At 38.7% G+C, this 20424-nt stretch overlaps 1 protein-coding gene across 12 annotated transcripts in view; it reads right to left on the bottom strand.

Moving 5' to 3' along the window:
* The window catches only part of PLSCR4 (phospholipid scramblase 4), an 82573-nt gene that overhangs the window by 49987 nt on the left and 12162 nt on the right, over positions 1 to 20424 (bottom strand). For 3 of the 12 annotated variants that reach the window (XR_007515126.1, XM_049867750.1, XM_049867739.1), the window contains exons 1-2: positions 17287 to 18284; positions 15016 to 15269 (exon numbers count right to left, since the gene is read on the bottom strand). The exons of 1 other annotated variant lie outside the window; for it this stretch is intronic. The gene's annotated coding sequence lies outside the window, so the exon portion shown is untranslated. Of the gene's footprint in view, positions 1 to 7585; positions 7811 to 15015; positions 15289 to 17286; positions 18286 to 20424 lie in introns of those variants that run through there. 8 more of the 12 variants (XM_049867743.1, XM_049867741.1, XM_049867742.1 and 5 more) reach the window with 8 other exon arrangements.

Below are 20424 nucleotides of genomic sequence, written 5' to 3'. Positions count from 1 at the left end.
TAGATACCAATTACTAAATATATACTAGGTGCCAGAAACTTCCATGTATAATGATTTAGGTGGGTTTTTATCATTTTCACACACAGATAAGGAAACTGAAACCCAGAGAGTTAAAGTAACCCATTCAAGATTACAGTCCTATTTGAAAAATGTTCCAAAAAGTAAGGGCAAACAGTTTTGAAAAAAAATGATAAAAAGAAACAGAAGTTATAAGGAAGAAGCAAATATAAACTTTAGAACAGAAAAATAGAATAACCAAAATAAAAAATTCACTGGAGAAGCTCAAGAGAAAAAAAACGGAGAATACAGGGGAACGGTTACTGAACCTGAAGACAGATCAATAAAATTTTCCAGTCTGAAGAACAGAGAAAACAATTATTGAAAAAAAGAAAAAAGAACAGAACCACATCAATCCGTGGAACAATCCCAAAAGTTCTAATATTCACGTCATCAGAGTCCCAAAAGAATATGAGAAAGAGTACAGTGTAGAAAAAATATTTGAAGAAATAATGGCTGAAAACATCAAATTTGCCTAAAGGAATAAACTTACAAATGAGAGCAGCTCAGTGAACCTCAGACAAAATAAACCTAAAGATATCTACTCCAAGACCCAATAAAATCAAATTGCTGAAAATAGAAGATAAGAGGAAAATCTGGAAAGCAGCCACAGAAAAAGACACATTATTTAAGAGAGAATTAATAATTAGGATTACTGTGGATTTCTCATCAAAAAATGGAGTTCAGAAGAAAGTGGGACAATATTTTTAAAGCAAGGAAAGAAAAGAATAGTCAATCCAGAATTCTACATCCAGGAAACATGTCCTTCAGTAATGAAGGAGAAATAAAGATATTCTACTATAAAGGAAAACTGAGATAATTTGTTGTCAGCAGACCCACTAAAAATGAACTGCTAAGGGGTTTCCAAGGAGTACCTGGTCGATTTGAACTACTGCCCTTTTGGTTAGCAGCCATAGCTCTTGACCACTACACCACCAGCATTTCCTTTCTTCTCTCAGGTTCTTTAAAATAAGTTTGATGGATAAAAGCAAAAATCATCACATTGTGCAATAGGAGTTTCAATGGCTGTAGATGTATACACAAAATAATAACAACATAAATTGGTGAGTGTGAAGAGACTTTATTTATGATGGTAAGTCTTCTACACTTCACTTGAAGTGGTAACATATTAATTCTAAGTATAATTTGAAAAGCTATGATGCAATTCCTACAGTCACCACACACACACACACACAAAATCCCTATTCAGAGATATAATCCAAAACAATGTAAATAAATACTGCAAAAACTTTTAAATAACCCTAAAAAAGTGGGGGAGTAGAAACAGAAGCATGAAAAAGAGAGACAACAAACAGGCATAAATCCAAACATATCAATATTTACGTTAAATGTAATGTCATGCACTTAACATATCAATGAAGAGAAAGATTTTTAGGATAGATAAATTGATATACTTAAAAAAATTATTCAACTATATGCTCTCTAAAAAGAAACTCACTTCAAATGTAACGATAGGTTAAAAGTAAAAGGATGAAAAAATATATCATTTAAACACTAATCAAAAGAAAGCTGGAACATAAAACACAGAAAACAAGCAGCAAAATGCCTGCCATAAATCCTACTTTATCGCTAATTGCATTAAATGTAAATGGGTTAAACAATCCAACAAAAAGGCAGAGAATGCCAGAATCCATTTTAAAAAATGATTCAACTATATGCTGTGTAAACAGACAGACTTTAGATTCAAAGACACAAACAGGTTAAAAGTAAAAGGATCAAAAAGGTATACCACGTAAGCATGAGCTAAAAAAGAGCTTGAGTGGCGATACAGGGATCAGACAAAATAGGCTTTAAGACAAAAGCTGTTACTGGAGAAAAAGAAGACCATTTCATAGTGATAATGGGGTCCATTCATCAGGAAGACACAACAAGTTATACTCACACACTAAAATGCATGAAGCAAAAACTATCCTAATCTAGGAGGAAATAGACCATCCAACAATAATAATTAGAGACTTCAATTCCCACTTTCAAAAACAGAACAACTAGACAGAAGATTAACAAGAATATAGAAGACCTAAACAACACCATAAAACAATAAACTAAAAGACATCTACAGAACACAACATCCAACTACAGCAGAATGCACATTCTTTTCAAACGAACATGGAACATTCATCAGACTAGACCATGACTCTGACCATAAAACAAACCTTAATACATTTTTTAAAAGACTGAAATCATACAGAGTATATTTTCTCAATGGGGACATTGGTGGTTCGGTGGTAGAGTTTTCACCTTTTGTGTGGGAGACATGGGTTCAATTCTAGGCCAACGTACCTGATACATAGACACCACCTGTTTGTTAGTGGTGGTTTCCATGTTACCTATGATACTGAACAGGTTTCAGCAGAGTTTGCAGGCTAAGACTAGGAAGAAAGGCCTAAAAACCAGCCAATGAAGAATATACGGATCACCACAAAACTGAAAAGATCTGAAATCGACACCTAACATTCCACCTTAAGAAATTCTTAAAAAGCAAATTAAACCCAAAATAAGCAGAAGGAAAGAAATAGTAAAGATTAGAGCAGAAATAAACAAAAAGAGCATAGAAAAAAAAAAAAAAAAAAACAGAGAAAATCAATGAAATCAAAAGTTAGTTTTTTGAAAAAAGCAACAAAATTGACAAACCTTTAATGAAACTAACCAATAAAAAAAAAGGACACTCAAATTACTAAAATCATAAATGACAAGTGGGATATTACTACCAACCTTACATGTAAAAAAAGGAGACAGAGGGATTATAACGAAGTAATATAAACTACTGTAAACCAAAAAATTAGATAACCTAAAATGAAGAAAACAAATTTATAGAAAGACACAAGCTTCCAAAACTAACTCAAGAAAAAACAGAAAACCTTAATAGACCTACAGCAAGTAAAAAGATTGAATTAGTAACCAAAAAAACTTCCCACTAGGAGAACCCAGGCACACAGGCTTCAATGGTGGGTTCGACTAAATGCTTAATGAAGAAGTAGTACCAATCCTTCACAAACTCAAAAAATAATAGCATGAACACCTTCCAACTCATTCTTTGAGGTTAGTATGACCCTGATACCAAATCAAAGACATCAAGACAAAACTACAGACTAACATCCCTTATGAATATAGACACAAATATCCTAACGAAATACCAGCAAGCTAAATCCAACATCTGAAAAGGATTGTATACCATGAACAAGAGAGATTTATCTCAGGAATAAACGACTGGGTTTAGCACACAAAAATCAATCAATATATGCACCATAATATTAATACAGTATAGGACAAAAATCACATGATCATTTCAATAGATACAGAAAATGTATTTGACAGAATCCAACTCTTTTCATTATAAAAAACACTCAACAATATGGAAATAGAAGGAAACTTGAATCTGAAAAACAGCATCTATGAAACATCTACAGCTAACATTATGCTCAATGGAGGAAAACTGAATGCTTTCCCCTTAAGATTAGGAACAAAAAAATGTCCACTCTCAATACTTCTATTGAACATTTTTACTGGGGTTTCTAACCAGGGCAATTAGGAAAGAAAGAAAGAAAGAAAAAAAAAAAGTATCCAGATTGAAAATGAAGAAGTAAAGCTGTATTTGCAGATGGCATGATCTGGCACATAGAAATTCCAATGAATCCATTAAAAAATTATTCAAATTAATAAAAGAGTTCAACAATGTGACAGAACACAAGATCAACAGGCGAGCATCAATTGCATCGACTCGATGGCACTGGGTTTATTTTGGGTGGGAGCAATGAAAAATACAAGAAAACAATCCCATTTACAATAGTATTAAAAAGGATAAAATGCCTAGGAATATATTTAAAAAAAGAAGTGCAAGACTTGTCCACTAAAAAACACAATAATTATTGAAAGAATTTAATGAATATCTAAATAAAAAAAATTTTTCATGTTCATAAATAGGACAACTTAACATCGTTAAGATGGCAATACTTCCCATATTGATGTACAGATTCAATGTAAACCCTATCAAAATCCCACCTGTCTTTTTCCAGAAATTGAGAAGTTGAACATAAAATTTACATGGAAATGCAAGAGACTGAGAATAGGCAACTAAAAAAAAAAAAAAACCCAAACCTCCTTCCTTCGAGTCGATTTCGACTCATAGCGACCCTATAGGACAGAGCAGAACTGCCCCATAGGGTTTCCCAGGAGCAGCTGGTGAATTTGAACCACTGACCTTTTGGTTAGCAACCGAGCTCTTAACCACTGCACCACCAGGGCTCCTCATAGAACAGACAAAACAATCATGAAAAAGGTAAACAAAATGGGGGACTCACTTTCTGATTTCAAAACTTAAAATCCAAATAATGTGGCATTGGCATAAAGGCAGACATACAAATTAATAAAATTCAGAATCTAGAAATAAATCCTCATATTTATGATCAGTGGAATTTCATCAAGAGTACTGAGATTATTCAATGCAGAAAGAATAGTCTTTTCAATAAATGGCTGGGAAACTGCATATCCACACACAAAAGAATGAATTTGGATTCCTTCCTCAGAGTATACAAAATAATTACCTCCAAATGGATCACAGACCTAAATGGAAAACTATGAAACTCTTAGAAGAAAACGCAGAAGTAAATCTTTACAACCTTGGATTAGGCCATGGTTACAAAGATATGACATCAACAGCACATGGGACAAAATAAAAAATAAATAACTGCACTTCATCAAAACTAAAAAAAAAGTGCTTCAAAGGACACCATGTACAAAGTGTAGAAAAGCGAAAGTAAAAAACACAGAATGGAGTTGAAATGGGAGAAAATATTTTCAAATAGATCTGGCAAGGGACTTTTTTCCTGAATACGTAAAAAATACAAATACCTCAATAATAAAAAGCAAATAACCCAATTAAAAATGTGGTTAAAGGATCTGAATAAACATTTCCGAGAAGATATGCAAATGGACAATAAGCATGTTAGAAGACTCCTAACATCATGAGTAATTAAATAAATTGAAATCAAAACCACAAACAGATACTCTTGACACATAGTAGAATGGCTATAATAAAAATGACAAACAATAAGTGAAGAGGAGAAGTGAAGATACTGAAGGGCTCATACGTTGCTGGTGAAAATATAAAATGCTTCAGCTGCTTTGGAAGAGTTCGGCAACTTTTTAAAAAGGTAAACAAAATGTTATATGATCCAGCAATTGCATTCCTGGGTATATACTCAAGAGAAATAAAAACTTATGTCCACATGAAAACATGTACACAGATGTTCATACCAGAATTATTCATAATAATAAAAAAAGTGGAAACAACCCAAGTGTCCATCAATTGATGCATGGATAAATTTTAAAATGTGATATATCCACATAATAGAACAATATTCAGCAATGAAAAGAATGAAATACTTAATACATGCTATGACCTGGATGTACTTTGAAAACATTGTTATGTGAAATATGACAGTCACAAAAGACCATATATGGTTTGATTTCATTTATACGAACTCTCTAGAATACGCATATCTCTAGAAACATAAAGTAGCTTAGTGGTTGCCAGAAGAGGCAGGGGAAACCCTGGTGGTGTAGTGGTTAAATGCTACAGCTGTTAACCAAAAGGTCAGCAGTTCGAATCCACCAGGCACTCCTTGGAAACTCTGTAAGGCAGTTCTACTCTGTCCTATAGGGTCGCTATGAGTCAGAATCAACTCGATGGCAGTGGGTTTTTTTTTTTTTTAAGAAGAGGGAGGAGGGGAACAGGGATGAGAAATGACTGCTAAGAAGTATGGGGCTTCTTTTTGGGATAATGGATATGTTCTAAAATGAAATTGTAATGGTTGCACAACTCTGTGGATATACCAAAAACTAATGAACTGTACACTTTAAAAAGATAGATTTTATGGTATGGAAATTATATCTCAATAAAGTTTAACTAAAAAAAAAAAGAAAGCTGGAGTGGTTATATCAGTATCTGACAAAGTAGGCGTCAGAACAAAGAAAATTACTGGCGATAAGGAGAGATGTCACTTAAAGATAAGAGAGTCGATGTGCCAAGGAGACAGAATAATAGGAAAGGTCAATGCACCTAACAGAGCTTCAAAATACATGGAGCAAAAACTGACAGAACTGACAGGGGAAACAGAGAAGTTCACCATTAAAGTTGGAGACTTCAACACTTTTCTCTCAGTAACCCACAGAACCAAAAAAAACAAACCAAACCAAACCTGTTGCCACTGAGTCAATTCCAACTCACAGTGGCCTTATAGGACAGAGCAAAACTGCCCCATAGAATTTCCAAGACTGCTGCACCACCAGGGTTTCACCCATAGAACCAGTAGAGAGAAAATCAGTAACAATACTGAAGAACTGTACATCATCAACCAACACTGACATTTGTGAAACATTCCACCCAACATCTGAACATCCTTCCTTTTCAACACATAGAACCTTCACCCAGACAGACCATACACTGGCTGTAAAACAAACCTGAAAAAATTACGAAAAATTAAAATCACACGAAATTTGTTCTCTGACCGTCATGGAATTTAACTAGTAATCACTAACCTAAGGGTAACGGGAAAATTTCCAACAACTTAGAAATGAACCAATATACTTCTATATAACCCATGGGTCAAAGAGAAAGTCTCAAGGGAAATTAGAGAATATTCTGAGCTGAATAGCAGTAATATTTCATAAAGATGGTGGACTCTGCAAGAGTATGTATATTTTCCAAAGATATTATCAACTCAAAGGAACTCAGAGAAATTTCCCTGAACTGACTGCATATTATATTGGATGTATCCCAACTACAGTTAATGTAACTTCCTGGTGCAGCTGGAATATTTACTGATACTTTTATTTTCTACTTGTAAACTCATTGGTTTATTTTGCCGATCAAAATTTGGAGAACACTAAAAAAAAAAATCAACAGATTTCCTTCTCTTAAAATATGTTATTATACCATGTTAAGTCTATATGAGCTAAAGCTGGATAGCCTGCTTGGAAACAATATAATTATTACAAGAATTATATACTAGAGTCTGAATGGGGTCAACTATTCTCATCATGAACTTCACTGCAAAAACACTGCACACACACTCTAGGTTAAGGACTTTTCATATGTATTACAAAGCAAACTGTATCATGAACTATAAACATTATCTGTTTAAATATACCTTTTATTCCTTTCTAGGATAAAGACCTATCTCCGCCACCAGAACCCAGTCTGGGGAAAAAACGATGTTTTTTAAATAAAGGAATTAATATATTTTCTACTCTGCACATTCAATTATTCATATATAGAAACATACAGCATTTACATAAGCAATTATGAACTAGGGAAATTCTGTATCTCAGCAATCAAATACAGTGATTCTCAAGGAGAAGTGAGGTAGGTGTATAAAAGAAATTTGGAATCATTTTAAATATCCCTTAGAGCTATCAGAATGTATAGGGCTGTTTTAGTTCTCAAACTCTGGCCTGTAAGAGTGTCACCCTGAGGGCATGTTAAACCAGGCTGCCAAAATACACTCACCGAGTTTCTGATTCAGTGGGTCTGGGGTCAGGCCTAAGAAAGTGCATTTCTAAGGTCCTAGGTGATGCTGATACTGCTGGTTCAGGAAATCACAATTTAAGAACTACTGGTCTCGAGGAGCTCCCTTGAAGACACTTCCCTTGAAGATACTTCCCAGTTGATTCTGATGTACTTGACCTCAGTTACAAGTTCATGAGATTCTTTCCCACTCAAATAAAAATTCATCTGTAATGGGAACCATACCTTAATAAACTCAATGAAATCTTCAACTTAGCAAATGATACTTTATCTAAAGTTTCTAAATTTATCTAAATTTTCCATCGAATCTCATGTGTAAACCCAAGTTAATTTCCTCTATGCCAAAATCCAAAATATAGTGTGATTTTTAAGCGATACATTGCTAACCTTATGTTCCCGCAGAAGGAGTACAGACTGGAAACAGGAGTAATTGTAAACTATTTAAATATCCAGCAAAATTGTTAAATAAACAAATTATAGTGAAACCTTAAGATAAAATCTTATTCTTTAAAAAATATAGTCACGAATAGTTTGGCATAAATCATAAAAGATTTATAAGTGAATAATTTTGCTTGAAAAGTATGGAAATTCAGAATAAATGTATAATTGCATTTGTAATCTGTATAAAAAAACAATACATGGAAACAGCTGACGAAGTCCTTTAGCGTACTTAGTAGTGAGTACAAAGTACTGTAACAAAAAGACCCGAGATCATCAAAGGTGAAAGGTTATGTACAGCCTTCCAAGTTCAATCTCTTTATAGATTTTACGCAAAGTTCTTGGCTCCTGTGGTGTATGGTATTGATTAACTTCATGGGTTTCTAGGTTACCAGGGATGTGGATACCTGAGTGGGCTCAACACGAATGGATTAAAGTCCAATGACTGTGAAGGATTTAGTCATTCTGTGGTTAAGAGCTAAGGCTGCTAACCAAACAGTCAGCAGTTCGAATCCACCAGGTGCTCCTTGGAAACCCTATGGGGCAGTTCTACTCTGTCCTATAGGGTCGCTATGAGTCAGAATCGACTCGACGGCAATGAGTGTTCTACTTAAAAAACCGTTACAGTAGAGAGGCTCTGCACTAGCAAGATAAACCAAGATCTTTTATTATGGGATAAACTATGTAGTAGAGATGTTTGACAAACCCACAGAATCTGTCATTATCAGAACTGCCCTTGTGCTGTTTAGTTATATCTTTGCATGAAATCAAACCTACAAGAAGCTTGAGGACATAAGGTGATTTTCACTATGAATGAATGAAAATGTTGGCAAAATCTAATCAATATTACATTACAGTTTTTGCAACTTATATATTTCTTACTTTATCCACATCATGACTCTTCCCAAACAAAAAGTGCACGGTAGAGTATTTTCTTCTTTAGAGCAAACGCTAAGGGTCTTGGAGGTTGGCTATTTGGCTTTCTTTTAAAATAAAAGAATGAAACTGAATCAGAGTAAACTGAGTCACTGTCCACAGGTAATTTTTTATTAAACATATTATTTTAAATGCTGAAAAGAGAATGTCGTTTCTTCTCAATTTAGCTTCCAGGGGGCAAATGTCTTTGTTATTTGGAGTAGAAAAAATACAGAGAGAACAACGCTTTCAATAATGCTTATACGATACATTTAAGGAACTACCATGTCAATTTTATCTGGGAGATTACGAGATAATGCCTTATGGTGTCATTTTCTGGCTAGACCTCTAGGATTAAACATGGTAATAAAACAAGATGTCATGTGACTTGTAACGAAATCATTTTGACAAGAAATCTTACATTTACAAAAACAGGCTTTTTTTTTTTTTTTTGAATCAGTGTTATTTGGAAAAGAACACAGGAACAAAGCAATCACAAAGTACGTAAATGTATACCACAAAAAGGAGGGATCCCTCCCACTGCAATCCTCCCTCCAGATCTCCAAAAACACCAGATTTTTGTGTCTTCCAAGAGACATTCTAAAGGTACCCAAACGAATATATGCATCTATCAATATGAGTGGAGACTTTTTATATATCCTTCTGCATCTTGTTTTATCACTCGATGCCGATTGCATTTCAGGTCATATAGTAAAGCTTATTCTTTCTAATGGCTGCACCACAATTTACTTAACCAACCACTTAGTGATGGAAATTTAATTTTTTTCCAAATTTCAGCTATAACAACTAATGCTGAAATAGTCTTACATATTCTTCTTTGTGCACAGGTGTGTTTATTTTTGTAGGACAAATTCCTAGAAGCACAATTCCTGGATCAAAGCTTTGTGCACTTTTGTTTTGATAGATACCGCGAAACTGCTCTCCAAAGAACCTGAACCATTCTGCACTACCGATAACAACATCTGTTATACCAATTATCAAAATTTTTATCACTGACAATCTGACTTTTTTTTATATATATTGGAAAGTCATCTGTATTTCCTTTCTTGTGAACTATCTGTTTGCCATTTGTCCATTTTTCTGTTTGTGAGTTTTTTTAATTTTCTTTTTGAGTCTTTTATATGAAGGGTATTAGAATTTTATTGTATATTTAAATTTTTTTTCCAAAATATGTCATTTGTATCTACTGCATTTCTGCCATGCAATTTTTGAAAATTTTATGTAGTCCAATGTTAGATAATGATTTTTGTTTGTTTGTTTTCATAGTACAGCACGTCTCTCCAATCCTGAAGGAAGACAACCACAAAGGTAAGCTTTAGGATAATGCTGGTGAACTATATAAGGCTTATGAATATCCCTGTATTTTTTTTTAAAAAAATGTTAACAAGTTGTGAAATATTTCAGGCAACCCTCTTCACTTTTCATTTTATTAGTAAATGAAAACCAATATATCCAAAACAAATTGTTCTATATAAATTATTAACCTCAAACACCCTCAAGATCTTTAATATTCTTCTTGTTATAACAATGTCACTTTTTCCTTATAAACATTTATAAACAACCAGCTGCTGTCCAGTCATTTCTGACTCATGGCAGCCCTTTGTGCTAAGTGAACCTGCACTTCATAGGGTTTTCAAGGCTGTGACATTTCAGAAGCAGACCGCCAGGGCCTTTCTTCCGAGGCACCTGTGGGTGTGTTCAAAGCACCAACCTTTCTGTTCATAGTTGAGTGCATCATGGTTTCAGCAACCCAGGGATGTTTATTATAGAAATATGTAACAGAATATGAATATTCAAAATAACATAATTCATTCTATATTCCTACAACCACTTGCTATCAAATCAATTCCAACTCATGGTGGCCCTTACTGTGTAAGAGTAGAACTGTGTTCCATAGGGTTTTCAATGGCTGATTTTTTTTGGAAGTAGATCAAATGGCCTTTCTTCCCAGGCACCTCTGTGTGGACTTGAACTTTCAAGCTCTCTGTTAGCAGCCAAGGACGTTAACAGTTTGTACCACCCAGGAGTTTCTATATCCCTATACTGCCTATTCCCCCACATGCTGTCAGTTTTTCATACTGTGGGGGCTTGCATGTTGCTGTGATGCTAGAAGTTATGCCACAGGTATTCAAATACCAGCAGGGTCACCCATAGTGGACAGATTTCAGCTGAACTTCCAGACCAACACAGACTAGAAAGAAGGACTCAGTAGTCTACTTCTGAAATGATTTAGCCAGTGAAAACCTCAGGAATAGCAGTGGAACATTGTCTGATATAGTGCTGGAAGATGAGCCTACCAGGTTGGAAGGCACTCAAAATACAACGGGGGAAGAGCTGCCTCCTCAAAGTAGAGTCGACCTTAATGACATGGATGGAGTCAAGACCTTCATTTGCTGATGTGGCACAACACAAAATGAGAAGAAACAGCTGCAAACATCCATTAATAACTGGAATATGGAATGTACAAAGCATGAATCCAGGAAAATTGGAAATCATCAAAAATGAAATGGAATGCATAAATGTTGATATCCTAGGCATCAGTGAGATGAAATGGACTGGTTTTGGCCATTTTGAATCGAGCAATCATATGGTCTACTATGCTGGGAATGACAATTTGAAGAGGAATGGCGTTGCATTCATCATCAAAAATAATATTTCAAGATATATCCTGAAGTATAACGCTGTCAGTGATAGGATCATATCCATACACCTACAAAGACGACCAGTTAATACAACTATTATTCAAATTTACGCACCAACCACTAAGGCCAAAGATGAAGAAACTGAAGATTTTTACCAACTTCTGCAGTCTGAAATTGATCAAACATGCAATCAGGATGAACTGATAATTACTGATGATTGGAATGAGAAAGTTGGAAACAAAGAAGAAGTTGGAAAATACGGCCGTGGTGGCAGAAGCAATTCTGGAGATCACGTGATAGAGCTTTGCAAGACCAATGGCTTCTTCATTGCAAATACCTTTTTTCACCAACATAAACGGCAACTATACACGCCAGATGGAATACACAGGAATCAAATCAAATACATCTGTGGGAAGAGACGATGGAAAAGCTCAATATCATCTGTAAGAACGAGACCAGGGGCCTACTGTGGATCAGGACATCAATTGCTCATACGCAAGTTCGAGTTGAAACTAAAAAAAATCAGACTAAATGGACAAGACCCAAAGTACAACCTTGAATATATCCCACCTGAATTTAGAGACCATCTCAAGAGTAGATTTGGCATGTTGAACACTAATGACCGAAGACCAGACAAGTTATGGAGTGACATCAAGGACATTATACACGAAGAAAGCAAGAAATCATTAAAAAGACAGGAAAGAATGAAAACACCAAAATGGATGTCAAGAGACTCTGAAACTTGCTCTTGAATGTCACATAGCTAAAGCAAAAGGAAAAACTGATAAAGTAAGAGAATTGAACCGAAAATTTCAAAGGGCAGCTCAAGAAGACAAAGTAAAGTATTATAATGACATGTGCAAAGATCTGGACATAGAAAGCCAGCTGGGAAGACAATGTTCTGCATTTGTCAAGCTGAAAGAACCAAAGAAAAAATTCAAGCCTCAAGCTGCCACACTGAAGAATTCTATGGGGAAAATATTAAGCGAGTAAGGAAGCATCAAAAGAACATGGAAGGAATACACAGAGTCAGTATACCAAAAAGAACTGGTTGAGCAGGAACCAATGGTACTGAAGGAAGAAGTCCAAGTTGCACTGAAGGCACCAGCGAAAAACAAGGCTACAGGAATTGACAGAATACCAACTGAGATGTTTCAACAAACAGATTCAGCGCTGGAAGTACTCACTCGTCTATGCCAAGAAATTTGGAAGACAGCTACCTGGCCAACTGACTAGAAGAGATCTATATTTATGCCTATTCCCAAGAAAGGTGATCTCACAGAATTATCACACACAAGTAAAATTTTGCTGAAGATCACTCAAAAGCCACTGCAGCAGTATTTTGACAGGGAACTGCCAGAAATTCAAGCCAGATTCAGAAGAGGACATGAAACCAGGGATATCACTGCTGATGTAAGATGGATCCTGGCTGAAAGCAGAGAATGCCAGAAAGATGTTTACCTGTGTTTTATTGACTATGCAAAGGCATTCGACTATGTGGATCATAACAAACTATGGATAACATTGTGAAGAATGGGAATTCCAGGACACTTAATTGTGCTCATGAGGAACCTTTACATAGATCAAGAGGCAGTCATCTAACAGAACAAGGGGATACTGAGTGGCTTAAATTGAGGAAAGGCGTGTTGTGAGGGTTTTATCCTTTCACCATACCTATTCAATCCGTATGCTAGGCAAATAATCAGAGAAGCTGGACTATATGAAGAATGTGGCATCAAGATTGGAGGAAGGCTCATTACCAACCTGCATCATGCAGATGACACAATCTTGCTTGCTGAAAGTGAAGAGGACTGGAAGCACTTAGTGATGAAGACCAAAGACTACAGTCTTCAGTATGGATTATACCTCAACATCAAGAAAACAAAAATCCTCACAACTGGACCAATTAGCAACATCATAGAAACAGCAGTCAAGAAATCAAAAGATGCAAGGCATTGGGCAAATCTGCTGCAAAAGACCTCCTTAAAGTCTTGAAAAGCAAAGACGTCACCTTGAAGACTTAGGTGCGCCTGACCCAAGCCATGGTGTTTTCAATTGCCTCCTGTGCATGTGAAAGCTGGACAATAAATAGAAAAGACCAAAGAAGAACTGACACCTTTGAACTGTGAAGCTGGAGAAGAATATTGAATATACCATGGGCTGCCAAAAGAACAAACAAATCTGTCCTGCAAGTACAACCAGAATGCTCCTTAGAAGCAAGGATGGCAAGACTATGTCTCACATACTTTGGATAGGTTGTCAGGAGAGATCAGCCCCTGGAGAAGGACATCATGCTTGGTAAAGTAGAGGGTCATCGTAAAAGAGGAAGACCATCAATGAGATGGATTGGCACAGTGGCTGCAACAATGGGACCAAGCATAACAATGATTGTGAGGATGGCGCAGGACTGGGCAGTGTTTCGTTCTGTTGTAGATAGGTTTGCTATGAGTCCAAACTGACTCAATGGCACCTAACGACAACAGTAACATGGTGCTTATTCAAAATGGACTCAATGGCAACAGATTTTTTTTATAATGCCTATTTTTGTATATAGTTATAATTATTTACAAAAAAGTTATTGAAATGTTCTAGTTTGCTTTCTTGGTTCTTTTTGCTTTTGTCTTAACCTATAATGTAGTTTGGACATATTTCCAAGTAAGACCATTCAGAGCTTCTAAATATTTTTAACTATATATTATTCTACCTGATGTACCATAAATTCTGTAACCAAATTCCAATCAGTGGTTACAGAATTTTTAAAATATTACAAATAATCCTATTGTGAACATTTTTGAACACATTTTTATTTGCTCACTTGGGAGCATATTTTGCAGAAAAATTCCGATAAGTGAGTACATATCTATAAAACAGGCATTACCATTGCAAAATTGAATTTTACCAATTCATTTTTTTTCCCCCATTCGAATTTGGTTTACTTACAGGCCAAGGAGCCCTTAGTCCCACCCTATCCCCTTCTTAAGCAAAGACTAACAGAGGTAGCACTCCAACACTTCCCAAGATTTTTCGTTGGTATCCGCCCTTACGGATGCTGGCCTGGCAAAGCCCTCCCTGGGGCAGAGGAACAGCCCTAGCCAGGCACCCCCTTCTGCTCCTGCGATGCTCTGGAGGTTCAGGGAATGGGCCTGCTCTCCTGATCATGGGCCAGGGATTCAGAGTCTCCTTCCCTCTCCCTCCCCGCCACCCCCAGCCCAGCTTGGGGCGGCTGGGCAGCCTCAGATCCAGTCGAAAGCAGCCCAAGGCTGGCTGGGGCAGAGCTTTTGTCTTCCTGCTTGAGGGAGAGTTCGGGGACGCCTTGGCCTGGCAGGGCCCCTAGAGGAAGATCAGCACCCTATCAGACGTCTATCAGATCTCCCAGCTGAAGAGGTGGTACTTCACCTGCAGGTCCTGAACACCCTCCTTCAGGGGCTTCTTCTCTTCCTCTCTCTTCGCAGGAAGTTCCCGGGCGTGGGACAGGCTGAGGCAAAGCCGCGGAGGACACGCGGGTCACACTTGATCAGGAAGCGGCCGAGGCTACAGCAGGAAGGCCCGGGGCTGGTACCACCTTCCCGGGTGGGCTGGCTGGAGCAGAGCACCTCCGGGTAAGGATGTGGAACCTGGTCACTGAGCTCCACGCGGGTGAGGGAGCACAGCTTCGCATTATCAACAACACTGAGTGTTAGGAAACTTTGAAAATTAGTAAAATAGGCAAAAATATGATTTATTTTAATTTGCATTTTTCTGATAATGTGTATCTGGGAATTTGACTGTGCTTCTAATTTGCATTTTCCTTGCTGTGAATGGACTCTTTAGCCTCAAACTGGGTTGTTGATTCTTACAGTCATTTTTGAGGGTTTTAGCTGTATTAGCAAAATTAGCTCTTTTGCTGTCATGTCCCTGTTCGTATTTGTTTTTTGCACACAAATGTTACCAAAATTACTTAGATCCTTAATGGGTTCTAGGCTTTTGTATAATGTTTAAAAATGCCTTCCCCACCTGCGTGTGTGTAAATATTCATTCGGGTCTTCTTTTCTTACTTTTAAGTTTCACATATTCAGATTTAATTTAGTAAGTCGTCTAGGCAACATCTGTGTGTTCGGTGTATATTTCCTGTTTTAATATCAGTTTTCCCTAATAAACAACTGACAGTCCAAGCATGAGCTGTTAAATGTTCCTTCTTTCCGAATTCCCTGATTTAAAATGACTGCTGCAGATGCTACATTTCCTTTTATTCCTGGATCTCTGTCTCTTTAAGTTTTATTGATTTGTCTGGTCCTAAGTCTATGCCATTCTTTAATTCACTATACTTTTCTAATATGTTTTTCTATCTAGCAAAGCCTCCACCTTCTAGTTGTACTTTTATTCCAATCTTCCCCATTCTTCTCAAATGTTTTTTCTTCCACATGAACTAGATAGTCCAGTTACAAAAACAAACAAAGAAAAATTCTGGTAGAATTAGGGTTCACAGATTCTTTTAGAAAGAAATACCTTCAGTTTGAAAAAAAATGTATTTTTATTGTATTATCATCCACACCTGCTTATATACATTTAACGTGATTTCACACATGTCCCTATGAGTACTTTCCCCTTAGCAGAGTTGTATTTCCTCTTTTTAAATAAGTCTTTCAATTTTGTGTTATTTCTTGACAAATTTAATGGGATATTCTGCTCTCTTTCCAGTTTATGTAAAGAACATCAACTGATTTCTGTAATTTAAGATTAAATACGACAGACCACTTTGCTAAATTCCCTTATTTTTTCTAATCGCTTCTAAATTGTCTCCAGCAGATAATTCGCTGGGAAGTTCACTGGCTGATAGAATTCCTGACATTGTTACACAGTGTGATGGTGAGCATTATTTTCTTTTCCAAATTAAATGGAAATGATACTAGGAATTTCACTATTAAGCATGATGCCAGATAGGTAAGTAGGTAGGTAGGTAGAAGGCTGGACTGATGGACAGGAGTTACCCATTATAACCAAAATACCAAGCCCATTGCCCTGGAGTTGATTCTGACCCATAGCAGCCCTATAGGACAGAGTAGAATTGCCCGTAGGGTTTCCAAGGTTGTAATCTTTAGGGAAGCAGACTGCCACATCTTTGTCCAGGAGTGCATTTTGGTTAGCAGCCCAGGGCTGAAACACTGCTGACACAGCACCACCACTATCCATTATCACAAAACAAAAAACCCAAACCCGTTGCCACTGAGTGGATTCTGACTCACAGCAACCCTACAGAACTGAGCTGAACTGCACCCTGGGGTTTCCAAGGTGCAGCCCGTGTATTTGAACTGCCGACCTTTTGGTTAGCAGCCACGGTAGCTCTTAACCACTGCGCTACCAGGAGCACGCGATTTCAAGTAGTGAATCTACATCCTGCTAACTAGGCGGAAACCAACCTTAGTGCATATTATCTTCCTTTGTACTTGTTTTGGTGGCACCTATTTTAAATATGTGATATAAAATTATAAGTTGAACTCAACTTGTGAAGGTAAACATGTCTGGGATATTAATGAAAGAAAAATCTACATCGTTAAATATAAAGGTTATTTTATTTTACAGCAGCAATGCAACAAAACCCCAAATTCCACGTCTCCAGTTTGCCAATTAATCATATCGCCCCGTCCCCCTTAACGGCTGTAACGCAGTTATTGTAAAGCTGTGTTTTACCTGTGACTTGCTCTGCAGAGTTCCGGGGAGCTGCACAGAGAAAGTGCCTGTGAGGCACAAGCGGAGCCACGTCAGGCGGGACCTGTCAGGACGAGTATGGCAGAGGGGTCTCTAGCCTCGTGCAGAGGGTGCCCCAGCGCCCCGGGCCATCTGCACAGAGAAGACCCTAGAAAAGGGGCCGGGCAAGCGGGTAGAGGCAGCCACCTCGCCGGGAGGCAGAGTACGTCCCCAGCCGCAAGTCTTCATCCCAGGCCGCCGCTGGGAACGTTAAGGGGCCAATCCTTTGGCAGCTTGTCCACCACTAACCGGGTTGGAAACAGCTCCCTCCAAACCCTGCAGTGTCTCCACTGCGCACGCGCGCCGAGCGCCCCGAAACTTCTGCAACCACCTGAGGATACGCCAGGGAGCGGGGACTGCAGGCCACGACGCCGGCGACCCTCGCGGCTCCGGCTCCGCGGCCTCAGCTCCTTCCGGCGCCCCCAGACCCACTGCCTCGGCGCCCGTGCCACCCGGGCCCCTCACCGCCACCCCTAGTCCGCGGGACACGGCGACGCCAGGCCCGGGGTCTAATTCTACCCGCGGAGAAAAGCGAAAAGAGGAGACGGGGCAGGGGAGGAAGAAGAGAAAGATTTTCACATTAAGAACAAAACAAGAAGGTGAAGGGGTGCAGAGGGGCGGGGATCAGGGGTGCGATACCTGCTCGCTCAGACACTCGCCCCAGGGCGCTTGCTACCGCTCAGGCCTCGGACCCGCCCAGGCTGCGCTTGGAAATCGGCAAGCCTGCGGGTGGGTTGTCCAGGAAGGGGTGGGACACCGCTGTAGGCGGCTTAAAAATAAAGATTAAAAAAAGGTGGTGATGGCGGGGCGGGGCGAGGGGGCATAAAAAAACAAAACGCGTCAGGGCTCTAGTATGAGGTAAAAGGAAAAGGTAAGAGCAAGTCCATGCTTCCCTCTAATGAGGACAGGCATGTTCTGCCTGTGAAAATGAACTTTGCTAAAAGAGGGATTGCTTAACAGGGAAGAAAAAAAAAAGAAAGAAAGAAACCACTCTTTCACAAGATCCTTTTTAATTTGCGTTTGCTCCCAGCCCCAGACCCTTGGCAATTGGCCTTGAACAGAATTGGCCTTGGCAATGCAATGCTGGCTGCAAACACTGTGGCGCAGGGCCCAGGCATTCCGTTTTCTTTTCCACAGTGTTGGAGGCCAATTTGATCTTGGAGTGGGCAAGGACAGAATGCCAAGAAAGACAGGAGGGAGAGCGAGGTTGCCTATGTTTTCTGACACAGAAAGAAAAATGCAGTGCCTTAATTACCATTGGTAGGCACAATTAACTTCTTTCAAACTAATGAGATTCACATCTGTGGTGGTTCATGGGGAAAAGCACAAAACCCTGTCCGGCAGTGGGAGAACCCAAATGTCCCCTGACTTTATAAATAAGTCGAAGTGCACTGAAGTAAATTAGTTTAAGCTCTGAGGAAAACTTGGCTGTGTTCTACTATGGGAGATGTTTGGATAGGGGGAAGCATATGGGAGTGAAGTTCTGGAATTTTCCATGTCCATGCTGTTTGTCAGTATGTGTGTGAGAATGAATTTTAAAACTTCATGTTGCATTTCTCAGTAGAGATTGCACAAGACATTTTTCAAATACAGAAATAATGGTGTATTAAAAGCATAAAACAAAGAAAACCAAAAAACCAAACCTATTGCCATCAAGTGGATTCCAACTCATGGCCACCCTATAGGACAGAGTAGAACTGCCCCATAGGGTTTCCAAAGAGTGGCTGGTGGATTCAAACTGCCGACCCTTTGGTTAGCAGCCAAGCTCTTAACCACTGTGCCACCAGGGCTCCAAAACAAAGAAACAGGAGCCAAGCTACAGAACATATAATAATATTTGCTTTGTTTAAATTCATGAGAGGGTTGTGGCGCAGTGAATTACTTAATATGGTCCTCCTAGCCATAGTCTTTGTGACTCCCACACAGTGATTGGTTGGGACCATGCATATAAAGTGTAAGGAACCCCCAAGATGGTGTGGTGGTTGGTGTTGTGCATTGGCTTGGCTAGACTATGATTCCCAGTGTTGTGTGGCTGTCCTCTGTTTTGTGATCTGATGTAATTATCTTTCATTTTATGTGCTGTAAATCCTAACCTCTAAATGTTAATGAGGCAGGATTAGTGTGGGGTGGATCTTGAGTCATAGCCTTGCAGGAAAGCATGACTCAAGTCCAACCCTTACTCAAGCCATGCTCTTCGCTGGGCTGAGGCCTACATCCAGTGTATATATGTGGGTGCTCTGGCCGGGCTTTCTCTCCCCATCTGGATCCTGTGTCTGGCTTGTCATTGTCTGATCTCCACTTCTTGGGACTTGCGCCAGCAGCCTGCCATCTGACTTGCTGATTCTGGATTAACCAGCTTCCATAGCACTGCGGGCCAGCAACTGATCATCTGACCTGATTCTCCAGCTTCCACAGCCTTGTGAGCCAACAACCTGTCATCTGGCCTGCCAGTTTGAGTTCATCGGCCCCTGTGGCCATGTGAGTCAGGAAAAGCCTACGCCTGACCCATGGATTTGGGACTGGCCAGCCACCACAGCCACAGAAGCCATTTCCTTGATATGATTTTAAGAGTTTTGTGAGAAGATGCAGTGAATTACGGAGCCCAAAGACCAGAGGGAGGGCACTGAGGGGAGAAGGAGTAGTTGATGTTGGAGATGATGGAGTAATACAGCAATTTGGAAAAGTTGGGCATTTGGGACATCTTTAACCTCTGCCTCACAGGAACCAGGTCTGTGCTGATCCTTATAAAATATTCACTTAGGGGACAAGACGTTGAGCTTATGAATGCAATCATCCACAACAGCCACATGAAAGTAGCCAAAAATTCAAGAGCAATACATGCCTTTTGAAAGGTATTGCTTTGGGGATAAGCAAATATGCTTTATGCCCCATATCACAACTTTGAATGGAAAAGCAGCAATTCAAATCCAGATCTAAAATTCCTCGTGATGTTCCAATTGCAATACTTTAGGAGATGACAAATTCACTACTTTTTGTACTATGCAATTTTTTTTTATTATTGTTATAACCAAAAGGTCAGCAGCCCAAATCCACTAGCTGCTCCTTGGACGCCTTATGGGG

The sequence above is a fragment of the Elephas maximus genome, chromosome 23 (genome assembly GCF_024166365.1).
Source record: "Elephas maximus indicus isolate mEleMax1 chromosome 23, mEleMax1 primary haplotype, whole genome shotgun sequence".
NCBI lineage: Eukaryota > Metazoa > Chordata > Mammalia > Proboscidea > Elephantidae > Elephas > Elephas maximus.
The sequence above is the reverse complement of the archived record's forward strand: the minus strand, read 5'-3'. Positions and strand labels throughout refer to the sequence as shown.